General features: G+C 39.7%; 1 protein-coding gene across 2 annotated transcripts in view; it reads right to left on the reverse strand.

Annotated features, from left to right (window-relative positions):
* Positions 1-18,576, reverse strand: part of MAN1A2 (mannosidase alpha class 1A member 2) — a 139,221-nt gene that overhangs the window by 30,036 nt on the left and 90,609 nt on the right. The gene's annotated exons all lie outside the window — the stretch shown is intronic.

Raw genomic sequence — 18,576 nt, forward strand, 5'->3', positions numbered from 1 at the left:
TTATTCAAAATATAAACTTATGCTTTTAAGGTCTACCATTGTAGAATTATCAATATTTTAAGCCTGTCTAGCAGGACAAAGCTCCACTGTATCCCTTATCCCCTCCAAATTTAACTTCATAGGTGTGGAACCTGCTGTATGTGTTCACTACTTGTCATTCTGCGCAGGCTATCCCTCGTATCAAAGATATGATTTTAACCTCTGTTTTTACTTCATTCCACAGAACCTAATTGTTTTGTTGCTAGGGTTTGCGATTTTTTAATATCTATTAAAAAGTATATATAAAAACCCCGTAAGATCTCTGTATCCAGGATGCAAGCAGGTCATGTGTCTGTCTCTAAACTGCCATGAACTACACGGAATCCAATCCTTCCAGGAGATTTTTTTTATTTCCAACAGGGTAGTTACTTAACAGGCTAATGAATTTCTCAAAGTAAATGTTCATATTTAAATTCTTTCAGTCCGAAGGGAGGCAAATTGCCTTTGCCGTGTTACAACACCAGCCCACTTCTGTTCGCCATGCCTGAGCAGCCTCGCCACGGGCCACAGGGTAAGGCTGCTTGACTATTAGAATCCACCACCACATAAGCCCGACCTCCTAAGGCACAGATTTCTTTTTTGTCACCTTTTTTCCTTGCAGAGGTTGCCTTTCACCAGCAGTGTCATTGCTATTCTGTGCTGACAGACCAGACGAGAACTACCTACGTCTCTCTTCGGGTGAACTGTCGTACATCCCCACACAAATCCTGCTGGTCTGACTCAGTCTCGGAGCTGCTGTTCCAACCACAGTAAGCACTCCCTCAGTACACCCTTCATTCAAAAAGCAGTAGAGCCTGTGAGATTCAGTAAGTGACTCCAACCACAACGGCACATAACCTTTTCTTTCCCAACATTACAGCCCCCAAAATGCTGGCACCAGAACAGTCTTATTCTGCTGAAGCTAGCTGAAGGAAATGTTTAAGACCAACTTTGTCACAATGCCAGAAATCCACTGCCTGAAGCATGGCTGTTATGCAAGTTCCCTTGCATGTGTTGTGCAAGTCCGTGTCATGCAAGTTCCCTTTTACTGGGTGAAATAGAAGATATGATGCTTCCTTTTCTAAAGTACCTCAAAAAAATGGTATTCTTCACGGTGTTTCTGGGATAAAGGTGCAAAAGAGAGGTTGGAGCTCTCCTTCTGTTCCTTTTTCCTCCAAGCACCGTCCTGCCCCAGCATGTCTGCTTGTCTCTGAAGATGTGAATAGGAGGTTAGAGCTGGTCATGCTTCTATCCTAATTTTTCTAGCTGCCTCTTGACTCCTCTGCTACTTAGCAATGGATTTCTAAACAAAGGAAGGAGCAAGTGGAAAGACTGTAGCTTTCCCATTTGATTTCAGGTTGTGAATTTAGAGCAAATTACTTCATGCCCTTCTCTTATATGTCAGTATCTCCTAGACAGCCTTTTCACACCCAGCAAATCAGTGATTTAACTACAAACAATAAGTTTTCCTAAGTTTTCTAGCTCTGAGTTATAAGAGGGCATTCAGATCATGAGTCACTTCCTTCCACAAATGCAAGGGCTAGAAATTACTCCTTCAATGCACAATTACATTCTCAAGTAGACACAAGAACTAAGGATCTGTGGTTTTCAGAAAAAACAAACAAACAAACAAACAAACCACCCCAAGACTTCAAAGTTACGACTCACGTCAGAATTACTCTGGGACTGTCTTCACAAGAGATACGGTTTAAAACTACTTGTGTTGAGCTGCTGCCTCCTCCCCAGCTGAGCTGTGTCACTTGAGTCAGTGCTGCTCCTCTGCCAGATTTCTTTCACAGGTGCACTCAGTCCCCCGCCAGGACAGGGTTGCTGAGTATCCCTCAGCAGCATTTGTCTTGTATCAGCTCCAGCTAGGTTCAGGGCAGGAAAGAGCAGGAAGATGAGCAGAAGATGTTTATTTCCTGAACAGAGGAATCCACCTTCCAGGTGAGTTTGCAAAGCCAACTATCAGAAACACACCCTGTTTCACATCTGCTTCTTCAGGCAGTCACTGGAGAACTGTCTTTCTGTCCTGTCAGCAGCTCTTCTCCTCCACATTGCTTCTCATCTCAGATGCAAAGTGCAGGGAATGCAGAAACCAGTAGCATCAGGACACGCAGGACTGGGAGCCATCCCCTAGACGGCCTTTTCTGCACCTTCTTCATACGTTCAGAGAACAGAACTGCACAAGATACAGATCCTCCTCCCATCTGGGGAGAAGCAAACGTGGTAAGGCTAAGGGCTTCCGAGGGCCTCACAGCTCCTAGCAGCAGTGTTTTCTTTATTCCAGTTTCTCATACCTCGCTGCAACTCTGAACTACTAGCAGTTTTCAAGGCTCCTCCCTCATTAAACACTGTGCTTCACCACGACCCAGCAGACGCCCTTCACAGATGGACCAGAGGGAGGACCTGTCAGAAAGGACAAACTCATTCTGTTCCTTCTTTTCAGCAGCAGGAAAGGGAGAGATGAAATATTTTTGGTGGTCCCACATGATAAGACATCATGGATGGAGATGTTTCACACAGGAGGGAAGCAGTATTTCAGGGAGATGACTGCACTGAGATACTGCTGTCTCTATCTTCCTGACCCCTCCCCATCTGCAAAAAATAGCGGAAAGAGGGTGGGAGCGCAAAGGGGGCCACCATAGCAGCTCAGCTGAGGTTTAAGCACAGCGAGTTTTCCAACTTCTACAGCTGCATTAACTGCACCCCTGGCAAGATCTTCTTCAGGTCTTCTGCTAGTGTCAGAAGGCGTTGCTAAAACAGAATTTGTTGCATTTTGTGTAAGGACTATAACTAGAAACGACTGAAAATTAAAACACTTCTTGTGATGATTGCAGGACTTCGACAACTTGCTCTCACCTTTTGGAAATGCAAAAGAAATATTTTTCAAGATTCCTTAGCAAATATATAGCTGGTGAAAACTGAAGATTTGGGCCAGCAGACACCATTCTTCTCCAATGAACAAAGTTTTTGACACAAACTTATCATCGAAAGATCCACGGTGGTTATCACTCACTCCTGCTATTTGAGCTACAGATCAGATGGATTCAGAGATTTAATTCAACTCAACTCAAAATGTTTTGCTCATCAAAATGTTTTGCACACAAAATATTTTGAAGCTTTTTCAATCAGCCCTAACCTTGCATGTCTATCCAGAGTACTAAAAAGAACAACTCATGACTTGAATAACTGAGTTTACAATAGTGTCTTGGCACCGGGTACTTTTCAGTAGACAGCTGTGAAGGTAAGTATTGTGTTTTAAATGTTTGTAAGTATTTTGCAAGTTTAAAAATTGATTTAATTTTTCACATACTTGATCTACAAGAACTATTTAATTCACTCTATGTCATTTAAAGCTTTTTACTGTGAAGATGTACTTCACAGTGAAATTTTGAAGTAAAATTCTTTCCAGATAAGGACAAATATAGCAAAGAGAACAGAAGTATGAGGGCATATCAAATATGGCAAAAGGCGTGTATTCTGTTCACTGACATGTATACGTTTTTAGAACATTAATTTCTTCCAATCAAGACAAATTAAGATATTTTTGCATTCCACATTTTTTCAAATGTAGGCCCAGATAACTGGGCAAACATGAAAGGATTAGAGTCAAGGATTCCTTGGGAGTCTTATTTTAAATTAAAACACACTAGCTGTAGTTGCAAAGAATACCTTCAACTATTGCAACCAAAAGCAACTACAAAAAGCACCATATTTTTTCTGGTTTGTCACACAGTTGAAAGCATGTTGCGTGCAAACCTGTGCAGTCAGTCTGTTTGTAGGCTTTCTCCTTGCCAGAAAGAGACAAAATCTTAACAGAAAGACAAAGCTATTTAAGGCTTAGAGCATCATTTTTGCTCAGATACTTCAAGAAATTTACATCTTGGTAAATATTGGCATTTTCCTTCTTAATGAACAGCACGCAATTGGAAAAAAACCCCAACCCATTTCATAGCAATATTTTAATGAGTTTTTAATTTATTGATAAAAGAAGATCTATATTTAGTCAAATATTGTGTCTCCGCTAATTTTTAAAAAAATCCCATCCACCTCTTTCCCACAGACTGAGTTATAGGACCTTCTTTCAAATTCTCACACCATCATTACCTACAATTTCTAAAGCTAGTTCCACTCTAAATTAATTTATTCGTATCAGCAATCCATTAGCTCACTGCTGAAACAGCCTCCTCTGACGAGAACCAGAACAATTATTTCACAGCAAACCGCAGGAACACACAGGAGGTCAGAAAGGAGCCTACGTGCTATCTCTAACTGAAATGACAATGGATCTCAGCTTGAGAGAGCAGGGAGAGCATGTGGCTCTCTGGTGATTTGTTCTCTACAAGTGAAATTGTTTCTTTACAAATCTGGGGAGACAAATAAACTTCTTTCTCCCCAGCTAGCTCTTCAGGGCGTGGGCAGGAGGATTCCCCCTCCTCAATTACAGCTGAGGCACTGGGAGGGATCTGACTGTTCTTCCTCTCCAAGACTAATTTTTCGGTGTGTGTGTGCGTGACAGTAGGTAGTACAGATAACCAGGCATTCACAGAGCTCATTCTCCTTTCTCCTACCCGGATCTACCTAATGGCTGTAAATAAGTACCACCACAGCAAGCCAGTTTCTAAACGAATGGCAATGGCTCCCAAGAATCCGGTTACGGCAGCAGACTGCAAGTGACAAACGTGTGCCACCTCCTTTTGTTTACAGGGCAAGTTCGGTTCGGTGAGCAATAACATATTTTCCACAACTGAAAGCCCCCCTAAAGATAACATTAACAACGAAACCTGCTCTAATGAAGGTCTAACCTGCTCTCTGGAGCAAACTTAAGATGCGTAAATTATTTTTTAGCAGATGGCTTTAAGTAGTTAACAGCAACTTAATGAGGCAAATTAAAAACAGTTCGTGATTTGCTAAACCCTCCCTGCTTTGTTGCCTTGATTGTTCGATTGTCATTTCTTGGCAACGAGCAGGAATAAAGAGAGAAGCCAGGCCTTGCTTCAAAAGCGGCACCTTACGCCCGAACCGCTGCAGCAGCCACAACACCCGAGGCTGCGGCGCGGTGTTCCCGCGGGACGGATGGGCCGTGAGCCCCCGCCTCCCCCCAGGGCACGTCCTCCCCTCCTGCCTTTGCGCCCAATACGGCTTACGCCCCGTTTGCTGCGCCCGGAATGGAAAATACGGAATAAAATGCGGGGCAGAAGTACGTCCGGCATGCGCGGGCTGCCGTGCTGAAAAGCCGTGTGGTGAGATAGCATTCTAGCAGGACCTAAGCACAAGCGGGAGATGAGAATCAACTATTCCGATAGCGTTTTTAATTCATGAATTTGCAACTGTAACGCTCTCTTAATATTTTAAAGTACGGACGGCTAGATAACAACCAAGCAAAGAATTAGAAATCTGGCACTATATAAAAGAAACTCAAGTCTTAGAGCTGGAATTGTTAGTTATGACTCTAAAGTAAAGGAAAACTGACTTAAACCTGCCCACAGTGCTATATCCAATAGACTGGAAACAGCAAGATGAGCAAACTACTGAGTCATTTCAACCAAAAGAACAGTAGTACAGAACTACTCTGCAACAAAAGAACAATGTAGTAAAAGGGGAGGCTGATTTTCCTTAAGGACCACAAACACCGTATCTTTGACCTAGTCCGATTGCAGTATGTCAGGAAAGGAGTTCAGGAGTGGAAAAGGTAAGTGACTGGAAGGGAGTAGTGAAGTGATTAAGCCAATATTGAACTTCATTAAGAAATCCACACGGCCCATCACCATAAATTGTTCTGGGTACCAACTGGCCTTACGCTGCAGGAGCCCTCTTTCCCCATGCAGGAAACTTCTAAAGAATTGCTTTTCTGTTTGTCTTCAGAGTGGCTCTGATTAAATTTCCGTTCAATCTTTACTTCATGTAGTTGGGCTTAGTGCCCCTCAGCTGCTCTAAATAGGTGCAAGCTCCCTTTCTAATCCTTTAATCCAGAAAGCTGAGGCCCTGGAAATTGCAGCTGCTGCAAATTCACAGTGGAAATTTAACCTACGGATGCCATAAGCCATAGTGGATAGCTTAAAAGTGCAAACACTTGTAAATTAACTGCAGCAGAGGCAGCCCTGATAAAAGGAGGTGGAGGTGCAATTTTTAGTCAGCTATGAATCATTTATAACTAAGGAACACGTTACCAGCATGAGAATTTTCCTGAAAACATGCAGGTTGTCACATAACAGAACTACGTTCAAAGAACAGTTAAGGTTGCAAAGCCAAGCATTTATAAGTTAGGAGACAGCTGAACAGGCATTGCTTCCCCTTCTACTCTCTGGTGCCGCAACAGATTCAAGCAACGAGAAAAAAACCTAGCTCAGCTCCTCCCAACCTGGGGATGCGTGATCACGCCTGCTCAGCACACACAACTCTAGAGAATGTAGCAGCTAAGTACTCCATATGGAGAAAGTAGACGTGAATATTTTTCAGAGGCTTGAAACAATATGGATGGTTTTCTCCTCAAGCAGTCCCGAAACACGTAATTCCCACAGTTATTTCATATCCAAAATGTGACGGTTCTTGAGTTTCTTAACTGTATGCTTAGAAAAAAACAAACTTTAGTCTGGGTAGAATCACATTCCACCTCTAGCTTCATTTAGAAATGGCTGAAGCATTTTTGTCAAAGCTATTTAAAAAAAAACCCAACAAAACAGCTTGAGGCAGACAGAATATTCCAGTTGAAAGAGCTGAAGTTTGGCAGCTACAAGAAACTGAAAACATAATCGCTTAATGGAAGAAAGCGTTGAGCAATCTTAACCACTTTCTTGTATAATAAAATTAAGCAAAATGACTTCCTAGAACTATAATGATTATGAAACTAAAGATTAAAATTCTCAAACTTGCACAATTCAAGTGTGTGCAAAGACAACAGAAATAATTCGACACAGACCAGCAGGTACAACTAGCCCAACTAATACATATATTTAGGCAACTCATGTTGTTAGAACCAAATGCATCTTCGAATTGAATGTAGTTTATGATTCTGTAATGTTAAAGGAGTATCCTAATTTGATATCTTACAACAGTTCCTCCTTTCACACTCAGAAATTCACAGCTAGAGCAAGTATTTTCCTTTTTGCATTCAAACTCCCTGAAACTTCAAAACATTCCAGCTACTATTTATAATTCTGGAAAGACTTAGGTCATCTCTCCGAAGACACGTTCACAAATTAAAGATCGATCAACTAAATACATCAAGTCCGCATGCGAAAATTAAAAACACATTAGACCATTGCATTGGTGCTTTTAGTGAAAAGTAAAGTTACCCTTTATCACCTGATGTTGTCTTTTCCAGAATACTGCACTCACCAATGGAGTCACCTGGATGAAGCACACCTGCCCCTCTGCCAAGTTTGGAGTCAGTGTAAATCCCAGCTGCACCGGAAGCTTTAAGTAAAATGCTGGAGTTTGCAGTGGATTGATGGGAAGTCAGGTGCGCATTTACCTCTGATGACTTTTTTCACTGACAAGGTGGCTCTGAAAATACAGCTAAGGCATGGTAACACCTTCCTGCTACAACTAATACTGCTGTAGGCATGCGCCCACAACCCAGAGTCCCTTTTTGAATAATAGTTTCTATATAGGGGGATTGAGAAGCTCTTAATGTCATTACAAGCTTTAGTTTATTCACGTTAGTCGTCCTGTAAGATCTCAACTCTCTTCTTACACATTAAAACCAGGAAAAAGGGAGAGAGAAAGCCTTTATTAGATTAAATCTAGCCCAACATCCATCTATGCAAAATTAGCTGGCAAAACTACTGTCAACAACTTCGCCCTCTCCCGTCAAGTTGTATCAAGACCATAGGAGTTTACATATGCATATATGTACGTGTGTATATATATATATAAAAACCACATGAATGCTGACAGTCAAAAAAGACTGAAAGAAGCAACAAAAGACACTCCCTGTTTTTGATGTATTTGTGGATTATACCACATGCAATATAAATCCAGGCTACTCTGCATGTTTCTTTCTCCTAGACTTGTATCTATGTACCTCTTATTTTTCTTCTTATGACATATGCTTGAAATTGCGCACACAGCTAGCTGAAGTTTTGGTCACTCTGCAGGCGCTAGGAAATTGTGCCGATTGCAAGACTTACTCAGTCCCTGCTCTATGACTGAGACGGAGTTACCACACCCTACAGTCGGGCTGCATTCATCACCATCCCGCTCCTATTTTTGACCATAGAGGCCAAAAAGTGCTACAGTGTGATCTCCAAAGATCAGCTCTGTCTTCACATAGATCTCCAGAACGAGATGGTATTTTACCTTGCTGATACAGGACAGTCCAGCTCCCAGTGGAACTTCACGATTAAACGAACCCATCAGGAAAATACATTCAACGTCCACTAAATGAAACTATCGACTCTCTCCCCTCAATGTCACCAAACTGGAAATCTTTCTCACATGACCACCAAAAGGTACATCTCCACACATAATTCAGAGTATGAAGTCCCACATACTGAAGACAGAATGAAAAGAAATAGACTATTTTATGTCACCTGAAATGTACCAATGCTCTAAAGAATGTCAATATAAACAGCCTCCAACAAATAAGTGATATAGAAGAAATAAAATAAAAACACGTAACTGTAATAAGGCTGTAACAACTTTGTAATTGGACTTTGGTATGCTTTCCTTTGATAGGAAATGAGTAAGTCAAGGACAGTTCAAAAATACCGTTTAGATATATAGAGACACCAATACAAAAATCAATTATTAAAGAAATAACGAGATTCACAGGAGCTCAAACTTTAAAAATCTACAGAGCATGTGTCAAAGGATACCTTTTTAGTCCCCAAACATTTAAGTTACCAGTCTTCAAAGCCAACAATTTAAACTCTCAAGAATATATGGCAGTACTCTAAGACATGTTGAACTCTGTTAATACAGATTAATTTACTGAATTTACAGTCAGAAAAATAAATGTTAAAGCTGTTGTGGGACAGATTTCAAATTCTAGATATTGATGCACTCCCCACCAAGATCATGCTCTAAAATTGCAGTTTGGCAGTGCAACAAAATAAAATTTTCGTCTCTTTCCACAGCAATGCATGCAAGCACTTTCAAATCCCAGTTATACCATATCCAAATCCTATCTTTACGAATTATTTATAGACACTCCCTTTCAAATGCATAATTCATATACATTTTTAACCTTCAATAACACTAGAACCTTTAACACACTAAACAAACCTTTTATTTGTTTAGCTTTTTCAGCATCTTGCTCAACAGACCACCAAAATGTCTAACCTTGAAGACTTATAAAACTGTATTTCCTGTAATACCCAGCTCTGATGTATTTCAGGAAAACAAAGTTTTAACAGATTAACTTGCTCTTAGTTTTTAACGAACATCAAATTTGAATGCAGTCTTTCCTTGGAACACAGATAATTACATTTGTACATGGTTATAAAGCAGAAGGGCAAGGGGAATTCCCCATCAGAGATTACATAGATTATTTCATATTCAAAACACATGCATGCTTCTAAATACAGAACAAGACAGAATATTTTGGAAAGAAAAATTAAGGACATCTGCCAAGATCGGAAAGAAAATTAAACAGCAGAGAACCACCCCCACCTCCTCATCTGCAACTGATACACGCATGCCTACTGCTGGAAGTCTGGAAATCATGTTGTATTTTTATTTGTTCATAATGTACTCAACTGAAAGCAGATTTAAAATAAAAAACTCGACCACAATAAACGCTTGCATTAATCTCCAAACTAACCACCACATAGATCACAAATCTCCAGTTCTATAACTGATGTTCCAACAACAAATCAAAAAAGAAATTTACTTGCTAAATCAAACAAATGTGCAAAGATGAAGTCAGCCTGGGAACTAGTGCTACAAGTACTTTTACAATGGATAAAAATAATTATTTTAATCATGCACCATTTCTATTTAAGAGAGAGAAAATATCTTCCTTACACGAAAGGGGGAAAAAAAAAATCACTCAAGAATTAAAGCATTAGAAACTATTATCCACAAGTCCAAATTTAAGGTATTTATCTGAAACGTTTTGTAAAAGACTTTTTGGAAAATACAGGCTTACTTGATGCAATTCCCTTCACTTTCTTTTAGGTTATGGATGTTTTGCCGGAACTTGATGTTACATTTCACAATTTGATTTTTCATGACTTGGGGTTTCTGGTTTCTCAGTGTAGCCTAGAGCACGTGGGGGTATTAACAGATATAATTTAAGAAACTACTTCTGCTAAACAAGGCATCTAGTAAATAAACAAACAATGTAAGGTTGGGGGGTAGAAAATGCAAAGTACCTTCATAGTTAAAGAACACCAGCAGCTTCAAAGACAAGAACTTTCCAACACTAGCGTATTTCTCACTACCTATTATAACCAGACTATCAACCTGTTAATCTATGCTACATTTATATTTTTATCTGAAATACTTCTCTTCAGTATTTCTTTAATCTTTGGAAAGACCACTTCATTTTTCAGTATTATTCACTTCACCTTGCAGTCTGCAAGGGTTTTAATCTCCCAGAGGTAGATGTAAAGACTGACAGAAGGGGCTTCTTGCGTAATTTTAACAATGAAAGTCCCAAGAATAGAGATCGAAATAGTGATTTATTTATCAATCTCTGCAGCACTTTTGAAAGTCTGCATTCAAGAGAGCCACTCTTCCTATATATTAGACAGAGCTCACACTGCCAGGATGGCATCCTTCAGCTGACATGGCGATTATTCTCAGCACTCTGACATGCGGGGAACAAGCAGAATGCCAGAGCACCTTCATCAAGTTATCTGGTTAAGGACTATTCAGTCTAAAAGAAATAACAAATGACAAGGAAATTGGTAAATTAAACACACAGACTTTAACGAGCAGGTGGTAACAGCCAATAATACAGACCAGAACTCTTTAGCTACTGATTGATGGGCCATTAAAGGAACTACTCGGGCACAGCCTTGGAGAGCCAACCTGAACTTTGTCACTGATAAGAAGGGTTGTCATGAGCATTATGAGGTATTTGAGGGGACTTGCAGGACTGTGCAAAATGTATTTATGGAACAGCAGAAAGGGCCTGGCCTACGGCTTCAGATATTTAGGGGAAGGGCGAAAGGGAAGGATCAGGGTGGATTGCGGAGGAACGAGCAAGGGAAAAATGGGGAGGAGGTGGGTTAAAAGGGCCTGGTTGCATGTAAACAGGCTGCCGATCAACACGCTTATCTGAGCCCTGCACCCTACCAGCTTTATCTTCGTATTATCATAAATCCTGTATTTTTTGTGTGTAATCCCACTCACTATCCTATGGGTGTAAACAAGGTGTAAACATCAGCAGCTGGAGCAGAGACCGTGGGTCACAGAGCCTGCAGGTCTAGGTGCCAGCACTTGGAGAGACTGGCATGCAAGAGAGGTCTGGGTGCAGGAGCTGGAGGGACTGGGATGTGTGCTACAGAGTCAGAGTGCCGACGGACGGAGAGAGGGGCTGCAGGTCACAGGGCCCTAGGTCTGTGTCAGCAACCAGAAAGACCCATGCGTATTCATTTTTCCCCAGTGAATTCAATCCTAAATGCACGCGTATATGTGGGATTCAGTAGCCAACTTCAAGCTGGATGAGCTGGTGAGTAGGAGACCTCCGTCTGAAAAGACCCAAGCTCTGAGCCGATGGCTGCATAAAGGGTCCAAGGTTCAAGCACGGGTATTAGGCAGACTGGGAGCCTTTGCTATTATTTGAAGGATCCGTGAGCGTGAGGGTGCATGCATCTACTTGACGGTGAACATCAGGAGGAAGAGCAAGACCTGGCCACCTGTACGTATATTTTATGTGAGTTGTGCCAGTAAAGGCTGTCGGTGGCAGCCTGTGTGGGCAGCTGCGTTAGTGTCCTTTTAGCGTATGCATGCAGCTCTCTAGGATACATCCCTCAGCCTCGCTACTGCCCAAACCTGCAAATGGGAACAGCAGCCAACCACATCCATCGGACTGGGATGGAGACATCTCTACCTGGCTGAGCTTCAGTAGGCGGGAAGGAGGAATGCCCAGGTCTTCGAGTCTGCTGGATGCAGTGGCTTTCTTAAAATCTTTAACAAAGTGCATTACATTTACATCAAATTAATTTTCGATTTTCCTTTAAATACTGACAAATAAATATAGACAGATGGTGTTATGTATTTGCTACAATGTCATATCACAAATGAAAATAGATAGGGTGTATTACTCATGGTTTGTCTATTAGTTGCAACAGTTTAAATGAAGCAGTTCAGTTAATTACCTAGCTCAGCCCAAGAGCATTAGACTAAAACCAGATGTACAGGCAGGCATAAAAATTTAGGAGTATTCACCCAATATTTGCTCTGATTTAATGACAGTAATTCAAAATTGGTTTTATTGCTTTTCCTACCTGTGAAGATTGCACCATTTTAACGGAAGTGTAAATCTAATCCAGTTAAATTAAATCCATGGAAGCCTTCTCTAAATAGTATTTTAAAATTAAAAGTGCTTGGTTTGATTTAATTTAAGCAGTTAGTGTTGAAAACGAAAGACCACCTGAAGAAACTTGAAATATGCACATCCACAAAGAAATTTGCATTGGTTTATTTAAGGACTAGTCTACAGCACAAACAACTGGGAAAGAGAGGATATAAATTTCTCCCTTTCAGCCACCTTGGTTGCGCCTCTACTTTCTCTGTAGTAACAGATGCAGGGAACTGCAAGAAAGTGAGAATATCCCCTTAAGGTGCTACGGCAGTGTGTAAGAAGGCAGGCTAAATACCTGTGTAAATTCTCTTATCTGTCTTTAGAGGCTCGTCATCACTTTGTACACGAAAGACAGCATTTAAATTTAGTGCATTAAATACACATATGTGGACCAATGACACATTGCTGGTGAGTCCTAGTAAACGTGGTGACAGAGTACCCCTCATCAGGTTTTTAACTTAGTCCACTTGCAAGTCTGACTAAAGGGGCTTGTTGTCGGTAAGGAGACACAAACACAGCACTGTAGAACAGACTGCAGTCTGAATGGTCATCACATCAGCATTAAGTGACGGTAATTGCAGTATCTGCTATTACATTCCTAATAGTAATGCTCAGCTCATACACCATAAATTCACATACTAGCTTACTTTACAGTAACTTGTTAATGTGCTCCCATATCGCTAAGGTGTAATAAACACAGAAGGCTAACACAGAATAGATATCTCTGCTTATTTTCTTGCAGATAGAAGCCATATATAGACTAAAACACAATTTTAGTTAAACTGACACAACTTTCTTACATAACCAACCCAGGTAAGTCCATAGGTAGCCCAACTACAGGAAGTGAGATGTGAAACCAGAGCGATTTGAGTTCTCCTTCAGTAACATTATTACTTGCAAGAGATGTTGGAACCAGATGAAATGCAATAATTTGTTCTTGGTATTGAAAAGTAGAAAGGAAGAACGCGCAATTTACGGAAATGTGTGGCATGTCCTGACTTGGTAATAACATGCCGATTGGTATTTCCTTTGTTATTGCTTTCTACTTGGTATTCTCACGTAAGCTGTTCGCAAGTGTGAATTAGAATTAGATTTTCTCACCATATTTTCATTTTTCTAAAAATAATTTTTCTTCATTACAAATTAATTTCCATAATTCTGAAATCTCTTGCTTTTAATCAAAATTCTAGTCGTTACATCTCTCAGCAGGCTTCTCTAGAAAGCACTGTCACTGTTTTTCAAAATAATCTAAATTCAAAGTTGTGATGCTTACATCAAACCAACTACTCACTAAGTGAAACCAAAAGCTAACAAAGTTAACTGTAGGTTCATGTGAGAGGTTAGAATATGCTTCTTGACAGCTATTTTCCTTTCAGTCTTGCAGAAACTGAAACGCCAAGGCAGAGGTATTGTAAATCACTTGTTCCTACTGGACCATCATCTCAGTTCATAAGTAAAAATTGAATCTGTCAACATTCCTGTGGGCATTATAGCTCTGCCTTCTAGCAAAAGCCTCAGTGAGATGACAAATCCTGAGCCGAACCCATTAAAAAGCTGTCTGTCATGCCACTCATGCTGTAATAATACCTGCACATTATATGCTCAAACACAAATATTTAGCCTACAGATGACATCATTTTCCTCCTCCTGGGTATAACAAACTCAATTCTTGCCACACAGCAGTTAGGGCCCAGTCATGTACAGCTGTATTATGAAGCATTTCCACTGGAAAGCATGGGGATTTAGCAGTGACTAGTAAGCCATTCGCCCAGCAGTTTTTAGGATTGGGTTTTGTGGCATTCAAATGGAAAAACATCGATGGGATGGAACGGCAGTCCCTGTGCAGCCCTGCCTGCTGTGGCTCCTGACCCTGGTTGCTGCTGCTTCACGAGGCAGGAAGAAAAAAAAGTAATCTGTCACCAGAACAATTCTTCAAGTGCTACGTCAAATGCATGGAAATGTATATTCATAGAAGTGTAAACAATACAAAGACTTGGCTATAGATTAGATTTATGTGACACTAGATGACTACTCATCTCTCCATCTTGTTAATAACCTGGAAGCTATGGTCACACCCTTCTTGACGAAATCATAATTACCAATTGCCTGGTAAGTTACTTTATTGATCATACCTTTTTAGGTAATTTTTAACAGAAACATTGTCTTGTTTGAATGAAAACGTTCTTTGTAAGCACCATCAGAACAACGAGTGAAAAGGAGAGTCTGTAAGTCACAGGGCACTGTCCCCAGAACATCACTCCCCAGCAGCGAAATTGCAGAACATGCTGTTGGTATCAAGACCCAAAGGCCTCCACTCTGATAGATCAAACCACAGCAGAAGTGACTCGTCAGCTGAAGACCCTGCATCCTAACACCAGGAGAATGGCAACAAGGTCGCAGCACCTCACATACCCCATTCTCCTTCCTCCGACCGAAGAAGAAAACAGACGAGGGGCATGTATTTTAAACACATATTTAAATGAGGAGAAACAGACAAGACACAGCAACATGGCCTAAGATCTGTGGAAGCTAAAGACAGAAATATTCTGAGGCTTAGAAAAACCCTGTAACAATTGGTGATCTACAATCAGCCTAGAAGATTTGCCCAAAAATTAGCTCATCATCGTCATTCGAGAACCCTAGATATGTGAAGAGGACTGGATAGCCAGTGTCCCCTTCTCCTTTGAGTCCAGACAACTTGGACATGTTTTGGTACCTTTGAGTATGAGTGAATTAAACTTATGAGAAAATGCGAGTAGGTAAAAATCAACTGGCTTAATGACTCTCTAAACAAATAAATATCACCTTCTCCTTCCATAAAATCTAGCACTGAATTTTATTATCTACTTTACCAACACCAGTAGCTGAGATATAAACTTCATATTTGTGAGTTTTATCCAGTTCATACAAGGTTCCGACGGACAACATGATATTTAGATTGTGCAAAATCTGAGATTAAAAAAAAAGAAAGGCAATATGTTATGAGACCTTACATGTGCTAAGAAGTTACTTATATGGCAGCATAAATTACTGAACAGATCTCTAGAGCAAAGAGAAAAAAGGAAGGAAAGATTTCTAAATGGGGTATTGCAAAGGCACATTTAATACTTGGGATTGCTAGTCAAAGTTGATGCAATCCTTGTGGACTTTTTTGGTTAAAAACACAAAATGAGGATGTGCTTAGGCTCCTTGTGCAAATACCTCCAACAACGTAACAAAATACTGCATCAAGTATCAAAGTAGAAGGTATTGAGATTTTTCCACAAAATTCTTGTTGCAACTAGAGATACAGTCCTATGGGGCCACACCAAAACCACAGAAAATGTTTGAGACTTCTCTTTTCCTCCACAAATCTGTCTTGCAAAAGGAATTGTCTTTAAGTATTCAAGTTATCAACCAGTTAGAACAAAATTAAACAGAAAAACAACACAAAAGTGTATTTTTTTATTCTATTCAAATCCTAACTTTTTTCTTTAAAAAAAAAAAATTAAAAGGTTAAAAAAACCCTAGAACTGCTAAGAAAACTTGACCTAAATTGATTCTTCCATTATATATTTTGTTTAATACTCTCTGGATAATTAGCTGGTAGTAATGACATTAATTAGTCTGACTGCTATGTGCACATCACTGATATTTTTACTACTTTGAATAAAGGTACCCAGCACTAGAATGATGATATACCCACCGCTAGAATGATGGGTACAGAAATAGAAAATAAACCCACCACTAGAATGATGCTATATTGCAGCTAAATCCCATATTTCTTCAACAGTGTATTTACGTATGTATTTATGTAGATTTATTTTACCTATTTCCCACCCCTCATGATTTAGTTGGAACCCTGTACAGATTAACAGAAAACCTAACAAGAACTGAGCCAAAAAAAGTCTGAGGAGGGAAAAGAATATTAAAAGGAAGAGAAGAGGAAAAAAAAAAAAAAAAAAAGAAAACCCAGAAACCCAGAAAGGTCAGGTTCAAGAGTTACCAGTATCTAGGCAAATAGAGTTCTGAAATAATTCTCAGAAACTATCTGGAGTAAGTCCTTCGTGCAAGATAAGATGCATCAAACTAAAGGTCACAGCAAAGATGTAAAGGGCAGCTTTCCCAGAAGTTGAAAGAAGCAAAATTATGCTTTGGTACACCTTCCATTGTCTCAGTCTTTTCAGTTCTGAAGCATAGAACAAGCCAAACACAATGCTCTTTTTTTTTAATTACCTTCCGAGGAGGACATAAAAGCCTTGCCTGCCCTTAATACCAACAACGTGACTCAGGTCAGTATTGTGGACTCTGACATGAGTCCTCTAGTGAACTGAGATGTAGCCTGTGAAGGCATCACCCTTACTTAACTGACTTCTGTGATGCAGGATACGATCTCTGCAGCAGAATCAGGAGAAAAATTCCTAAACTTCAGCTGTTCCAGCTCATACGTCCGGTGTTTCAGTGCCTGTGTACCTTTACTGTAATTTCTGAAATTTCTGCAAATAGTCACTGAAGAGTGATCTATCAGGGACACAACAAAGTTTCTCATCGTTCCATCCTGGTTTGTGGCAGGAAAAACAGAATTAAGGATTCTTGCTCTCTCATCCCCACAAATTACAAATGCTTGTTGCATTGGAGATATCTTAGAAACACTACCGGAATATCTGTATCTGCACTTGGAAGCTTATTTGCTCAAAACAAACAAACAAACCAACCAACCACCAAATTCCAGGAAATAAGTTTGTGGCTAATGAGCAACACAGAAAAATTAAAGGCTCTATAAAGTTGCATTTACTTTTATCCTAAGAACTTAAGTCTCAGCCTGCAATCCTAAACTTTAGTCCTAAATGCATTATCTTTCAAAACTCATTTAAATTGTATGTCTGAGCTCCATCAAATTTCTGCAAAATTAAAATTTTCACTGTATGTTTATTCTCAGTGATCACAATTCTTCCCAAGAGCTGCTAATTCTGAGCATTATTTTTACAAATGACAAAAAGCCCCTAAAGAATTGTGGTGATAGGCCACATGAGACTGCTTTTGATAAAAGTAGCAGAGCAATTGGTTAGGAATACAAAAAAAATAGAAAAAAATATTTCAGAACAATATAAAATTGTCTTTCGAATAAATAATAGATGAGTATTTGTATTTGCTCACTTTCTTTTTTCTGAATGCATCGTTAAACCTAAATTTGTCTCTACTCATCAATCCACATGTCTGTCTCAGAAGGTGTCACTATTCACTCAAAGATATTAGACTATTTGGGGAGAATTTTGGCCTGAATGATCAGATTAGACAACTCTGTTCACAGTCACTGCAATGACAGCTGCATTCATTTCCCTCATATACCAGACATAAAGTCAGAAGCAAATTCTCAGTTTGCAAGCCAGAACATGCTCTGCTGGATATTTACAGCCAACTATTGAAATCCCTGAAACCTGTCAATGATGTCAAACAGGACACAAATAGATAATCTTGCTTCTTTTTCCTAAATAAACTTGCATTCATAAAAGAAACAGGAACAGAAACCTTGAAGAAAAAGAATTCTCTTTTACACCCACTATGAAAGCACTGAACTTTTCTTCGAAGAACCACTTGAATAAAAGGAATCATATTTGTGTCTCTAACTTCATGTTTTATCTCTCCACTTACATTGTCAGCAACAAAACCAATTTTTTTCTTTTCATTCCAAAGTCTTTATTTAGTTTTTTTTTTTACACAAGTTGCATTGATAACAGCAGGATCTATTGGGAGGTTCATCAAATGGCACTAAATAGAACAATGATGTTTGTAAATGTCAGTTCCTAATACCAGCTCAAATTTAACCACCACAAACATGCATTACTTATACATTACCTTACAGTAATCCACTAACCAGATGGTTTGCGGAACAAAACCAGGAACAAAATCAAATGAGGAAACTATTTTCAGCCTCATCCTTTATTACTGAAGATTTTATTGACTGATAAAAGTACGGATAGGAACCAGATTTAGTAGGAAGCTGCTTTCAGAAAGTACCGTAAAAAAATCGAGCTGCGTGACTTCAGAGAGCGACAGGCAAAAAATTGGTTTCAGGAGATCTCAAGTCTAAGTAATCC

Source organism: Chroicocephalus ridibundus, chromosome 1 (assembly GCF_963924245.1).
Source record: "Chroicocephalus ridibundus chromosome 1, bChrRid1.1, whole genome shotgun sequence".
Lineage (NCBI taxonomy): Eukaryota > Metazoa > Chordata > Aves > Charadriiformes > Laridae > Chroicocephalus > Chroicocephalus ridibundus.